The sequence below is a fragment of the Anser anser genome, assembly GCF_964211835.1.
Source record: "Anser anser genome assembly, chromosome: Z".
Lineage (NCBI taxonomy): Eukaryota > Metazoa > Chordata > Aves > Anseriformes > Anatidae > Anser > Anser anser.
In genome coordinates, this window is record NC_139723.1 from 61,845,195 (window position 1) to 61,852,392 (window position 7,198).

Below are 7,198 nucleotides of genomic sequence, written 5' to 3' on the forward strand. Positions count from 1 at the left end.
GCAGCAATGATTGGAAAGTTTTCCTTTTCCAGAAACTTCTTTCACTGCCTTAGAAAAGATTAAATCTTTTTCCTTCAAAGATACCTGAAAGGAAATATAGAAACAGAAATACCAATATCCTTTTCTCACTATGTAAGATATGTTAATGCAAAAAATATATTTTCTAGGTCATGTCTTCAAAACAAAACAAAACCAAATCAAAACAAACAAACAGCATCTAGATAAATGAATAGTTTAAAATTATCCCAATGATGATTTACTAAAATTAGTACACTGGTAGAGACACAGTCTATGCTTTTTATTTTTAACATTTTTTTTTTTTAGAGATTTCAAGATAAGCCTTATGACATGTATCGGGTATATTCTTCAGGTTTTTATAACTTGCCTATTTTTTATTTATGTTACAGTGTTCTCTGTTGTATTTTCAATGTGTTTATGTATTTTTCATGCAAAAACCTCAAGTTTAACCCTAATTACAACCAGGTGGTTCATGTCCGTCATCAGCCTGTGGCATTTATTTACCCCAACCATATCCTTTCATACAATAAATTCTTCATTCCTGTTTTTCTGAAACCTTATCTTTAATACTAGTCATAACTCCAGTCTATAGCAAGTGATCAAAAACTGCCAGAATTAACAGAAAACATTTTCCTTTATGAGCCTCAATTCTCTATTCTAGCAATGTGCACAGTAACCATCTGTTAACGTGGTACTCAGTTTTCCTTTGCTAAAGACTTAATGGCAATGAGAGGGGCTTATTTTGTTAAATGCATTAGCAATGGGCACTTACCTACATTAGACTTCCCTTTAGGCATAGGAGCTGAAGGAACAAGGCAAATTTCCCATGTTTTCTCCTAAATTTGTAGCCCTAATTGCACTTAGAATCTTTCCCGATAAGCACCTTTTAAAATTAAATTTAAATCATTGACTGCCTACTCATACGTCCTTGGTGCAACATTGTAGTCTGTTGAAGACACCACAATGAGCCAAAACCCTCAGCTCTTTATTAACAAACAATAACCCAGCCCAAACATTAAACTTTGTCGCAGCCTTAGCCAAGTATATCCATGTTTGTTCCAAATCCAGACATAATATATTCACCCTTGCCTGCATTAGCCAAGTACATATTCAGAATTGAGCAATGAACAGGTGTTCAGTAGTTCCTTTTACAGAATTTTGCCCTGAGAGCATCCCTACTTTTAACCTTGGACATAGCCAAGTTAGCAATGTCTGCACCAAAACCCAAATACAAACAACTGGTTATATTGTTGTAAGCTGCATTTATTGTCTGAGATCCAGGGTGAGGCCTTTCATTGGTAGAAGTGACCAATGTGCGATTGCATTTGCTGCACATGGGCTTTATGGGACTCCATGGGGTCTATGGGAAGGGAGCAGGAGCTGATATCTACAGAAATGACTGTCAGGTTACTGTTTTTGTGGTTTTAATGGAATTGGTTTAAGCATAGTTTTGAAAAAAAGTGGATTTAGGGAAAATTAGGTTTTAGGGAAAGCAGCATCAGAGGGCTGTTTTTAACTATAACATCTGGTAAGACCTTTGTGATTGCAATAAGCAAAAACGTCAGAAAGTGTGAGTGACTCCTCGTTATTGTGCAGTCACTGTGTTTCATTAAGGCTTACAATAATGCTTGTTAAGGTTAGTTTCCAGAAAAGCAGAATGAAAGGATTGTGTTTGCTCATGGATTATAGTAAGCATTCATGAGAGAATGGTTTTAGAGAAACACTTTTTAAAATTGATTTATTTGTATGTATGTATGATAGGGTCTTCAGGTACAGCTAGGGTTAAATTTGCAGTAAATCACCTGTACTTTTTTTTTTTTTTTTGAATGCTAAACATAAGCCTACACCCAGCCATAGTCATATCTAGGTGGGCAATTCCTGCACTAAAGCAAAACATAATCTGTTTTCCCTTGCCATAGATGGCTTTACTGCAAAGTTGCAACTGAGGCACGATTTTGTAATAATCCAGTGTTCAGCCTCCTAATTTAGGTATTTATTTGATACATGAAATAAGGTCAAATGAATGTAGAACTACTGCATTGTTTTGAAATGATAGTCAATGTTTAACTTTTTAACAAGGCTTTTGTTTGTCCAGTGCTTGTTATTAAAATTGAGCACAAGTTCCTTGACCCAATACTGTGGTAGTATACAAAACAGAGAGATGGCATATGCTTTTCCACTCTGTTGATGCTAATTTGTATTGCACACCACTGCTGTAAAAAGTGTGAATTGTCTTCCTGCGTAAAAGAGTTCTTGAAATAAGACATGACATAGCCTTTAAATATGCACTTAGTCTTCAGTCTTACGCCTTTTGGAAAATGCAGACGTTTGAAAATTGAAGGAGATTGCAATGAGTACTCAAACCAATCTTTGTGATACAAACATCTAGTGCTACTTTGTAATTAGATGCAAAAAGCAAAGGAGATCAAATGGTATAAAGCTGATTACTAGTATAAAGAGATAATTGTAGATAGTTAGAGAGACTGCAATGAAATGACAATAATTACCCTACTCCCACACTTTGGATTTTATAGAGTATCTGATAAAACCTTCTGTTGAAACTTTCTGATTCTTAATTGTATATCAAAAATACTAATCATCTTTAATGTTGGATTCTATAATAAAAAACAAAGTACAATTATTTTCACTGATGGAAGGATATTTTTCCATGCTTTTATGACCACTTATGTTTATATGCTGCTCTAGCCAAGCAAAACCCACAGCAGTGCTTGGAGCCAAGAAAAGTACAGTCATCTGTGCAGACTAGGAACTAGTTTTAGAACTGCTATTGCCTGTGCTTTTTGAGGAAAATGGGGAGAAGAGAGTCAGGAAAAAGGAGGCTGAACTGATTTAATAGCAGTAGCATATCTACAAAAGCACTTCTCTTTGTTCTTTGAAAGAGTTTTTAAAGGATTCAAAGTACAAAGTGAACATAGTCTAGTTTACATGCAATATTCATGAATTTTCAGTGTTTTCTGTAATTTATAGCTTGTTGAAATCTCTCTCTCTCTCTCTCCTTTCCCGCACATATCTATCAAAATTACTGTGATGGAAAAACAGATGCTTTGTAATAAGTCAAGTGTAGATACTGGAGTAATTACTTTGACTATCCTTAAATATTTTACTGTTTACCATGTGAACACAAGAACTGTCTTGTCTCACATGCAGCGTGTTAGATGCAGGTCTGGGTTTCTAGGTGGACTTGCATCTTGTACAGTACAGTCCTGCAACCTCTCTTCTGTTCTGTGGATCCACACACCTTGAACAGAAGCATCGAGTGTCTGGAGGTGAAAAGCCAGACAGCAAGCACTGAGCTGCTTCTTTTCAGGCTTTACATTCAAAGGACTCTCACATTATGGCTACTGCTTTTTGCAGTGAGGCCTTTGTAAATGTGTGGCCTAGGACCATTCTTTTCACATCGTGGGAACTGAAATATTGAATATGTGTGATTGACAGACCACCCGCTTCAAGATTCAAATAACATTTTGTTACAACTGAAATAAACATCCTTTGAAATATCTCAAAAAATTTCAAAACATTTCTAGAATATTGAAATCTTAATTTTAGACAAGAAGCAATAGCTAAAGGTAATGCATATAGGCAATGTTTACATTGCAATTCATTAAGCAACTGTCAATGCTGTTGCACATATTTTGAAAGCTACTGGTATTCTTTTCCAGTGATAGTAATCATCATAGAATCATAGAGCAGCCCAGGCTGGAAGGGATGCTGAAAGATCATCACATCAATCATTTCATTGGAAAAGGGAGACTAGATGAAATTATCTATCACCCTGTCCAACTGCATCTTGAAAGACTATGGCGATATGGATTCTACCACGCCCCTGGGGAGGTTGTTCCAGTGACTGATTATTCTCACTGTAACAAATGTCCTTCTTAGATCAAGATGAAACCTTTCCAGTGCAGGTTGTACCCATTACCCCTTGCCTTCTCCATGTGGATCCTTGTGAAGAGAGGGGCTCTTTCATCTTTGCAGCTACCCGTTAAGTACTGGTTGCCCTTCAAGTACTGGAGCACTGTGATAAGATCTGCCCTGAGCCTTCTCTTTTCCAGGGTGAAAAGACCTAACTGTTTCAGCCTTTCCTCATAGGACAGGTCCTCCAGCCCTCTGATCATGGCCCTCCTTTGGACACCTCTCAGTCTGTCTGTGTCTTTTCTGGACTGTGGAGACCAGAACTAGACATAGCGCTCCAGATGTGACTTGATAAGTGCTGAATGGAGTGGGGTGATCACAACTCTTTCTTTCCTAATAATGACCCTGAAGGTGCAGTCCAGGATCTGATTTGCCTTTGTGGCTGCAGTGATGTGCTGCTGACTCTTGTTCATCTTGTCTGCCAGGACTGCCATGTCCTTTTCATTGAGGCTGCTCCCCAGCCACACAGACCCTAGCCTGTACTGGGCTCTCTGATTAGCCCATCCCAGGTGCAGGACCTTGCATTTCTCTTTTTTAAGCTTCACACAGTTCTTGCTTGCCCACTCTTCTAATCTGTCCAGGTCTCTCTGTAAGATGGCTCTCACTTCTGATGTGTCCTCACTATCCACCACTCAGTTTAATGCCTTCAGTCCCATCAAACTTATCATTTATAAGGATATTGAACAGTGTGGGACCTAGTATCAATCCTTTGGAGATCCCACTTGTGACAGCCTGAGTAAAAAATATTGATCACCACCCTCTGAGTGTGGCCGGTTAGCTAGTTTCGTAGCCATCTTGAAGACCACCCATCCAATCGCTATCTTGCCAGCATTAGCAATCATATACTATGAACGCTGAACACCTCAGTGCTAAAGGGTTCTCTCTATCTTCTATCTAATATCCCAGTATCCCCTGTAGAAATTCTGTTCTTCCATTTCATCAGTGATGTAATGGTCAGTGTGTATATCAATCATATATATGTTTCAGAGAAGACTTGTAAATTGAATTGAGAGGTTGGAAATAGTCTGGAGTCTAGCATTTACTACATCTGAAAATATATAATTATATTATTTTTTTTTTCTTCACAGACGTAGTGGCATATAGCTTGAGAGGCACTTACAGGACAGTGTTTACTGAAGAGCCTATAAATGTTGTATGCCTAATAAAAGTGTTCATATATACTTAACAGTTTCTCCTAGAGCATCTGATTTATTTATTTTTTCCACTTGAGTAAGCTTTTCCACATCAGTCAGTCGGTCTTCCACATCAGTAACAGAAGCTATCATGACTAAAATTCTGAATGGATTTTGCATGAATTGCAAGAAAGGTTCTTCTACCATAAAGACTTGCTGGCATGTTAGATAAAGATTTTCAGTATTTGAGTTAGTAAAAATTTTCATGGAAACAAGTGCTTTATTCAGATGCAGTGAGTAACAATATATCCACCTGTTTCTCAAGCATCTAACTTCTCCACATGGTGCCACATATGAAATCAAATCTGTAGGCTCTGGCTGAGTCTAAGGAAATATTTTCCTCAAGATTGTTTGATCTTCATTTGACAGATATTTTTTCCTCAGGCTAGAGAAATACCAGCAGCTGCTGTTATGTTTAGTCCTTAGTAGGAGTAGTAGGAGACCATCTGATTAAAAGGGAGGAATTTCAATAGTTTTTCTGTTCTGAATATTGAAAATAAATGGAATGGACGAAGCCTGAATATCCTTGCTTATATTCTATATCCTAAATTCCTTTCTGTGGCTACATACAACTTCAGCAATCAGCTCTTGCTCAGTGGCAAATAATGACAGCACTCAGTTACTGAAATACACTACTTCACTCAAGTAATCAAATATTTAATAGCAGTGTATTCTGTTTGTATTTTTAATAATTAAATGAATAATTCCTATTGAAAACTTCTGAATTGACAAACACTATAATAAGCTTGATAAAACTTTGGAATGTGGTGAATATGCTGGATAAACAAGAACATTGCAATAAGCCATGGGTATGTTCCTGCTACAGGATAGACTCTTCAACAGGTCCAAAATAGATCTGTCAATAATTTTGCCGAAATGCACCTTGGCTATTTCTGTGGCTGCAGTACTTTCCTCCCCATAAACTGTAGAAAGCAGGTGATCAGCTAAATCTCTTCTGATAGGAAATCAAAAGATCAACATCCCTAGAGATCTTTAATGGCAGGGTGCACATGTACAACATATTTATGACGACATATTCTGCTGCAGGGGCAGTGGAACACCACTGTACTCTAGAGTATCAAATGGCCTTAAAATGCACAGTATCAGCATCTTTCAAGACTACCATTAAGACTGTCCATAAATCTGCTATTGAAAATCATATCTGAAGAAAGAATACTGTTTTTGGTTTTGTAATTGTTCCTCACAGCAGCATATAGTGTTTTAAAGAAAGGTAAAAGCATATTTCATGCAGAAGTCTATAGAAAGCAGTTGGCAACAATTAAACTGTTTTCTATGAAAATAAGTAAAAGGCTTTCAAGGCTTAATTATATTAATGATCTGTTTCAAAGGAAAACAAGATCTTAATATATAGCAATTGTCATGTTTATTGCTAGCTTTAAAAAATCTGAGCATTGTACTTGCTTTACCACTTTTAAGAGCTTCTTTTGCACAAAAGAGTACAAGGCAGGTTCTTTGCCTGAGATTACCATTGTAAAGCACAGATCTGTTTGTGAAACCACCCGGAAGAAAAGCTTGAAATGATTAATGTGAAGCAAGCTTTCACCCCCCCTCTAAGAGCAGCCCATTGTGTAACAGCACCAGTGCTCCAGCGTCCCTGCCGCACCTTAGCGCAAGATCAACAACTTGAGCTGCGGACAGCCCCAGACACGCTCATTTCCCTTCCAGCCCGTCGCGGTGTGACAGCCTGCAGCTATCACGCCCCCTCTCCCTTTATCTCGGGCGAGCTCTGCAGTCCCTGCGCTTGCCTGATGTGCGTGATGGCAGGCAGCAGCGCAGCGTCTTCCTTCCCTCGGAGACGATGTCTCCGAAGGCGTGAGTCAGCAGGCAGGGGAGCTGACGGCACTGCCGGGACGTGCCACGCGGAGATGAGCCTCCGCAGCCCTCGCTCACGCAGAAGGCAGCAAGGATTTTTACATCGCCTCTACGCCAGGTGGCAACACATCACGCTGCTCTGCTGCTGGGCCGGAGTTAAAGTAGCAAACACATCTAACACACAGCCGTCGGCAAAATTCAGTCAGCACGGAAAGGAAAAA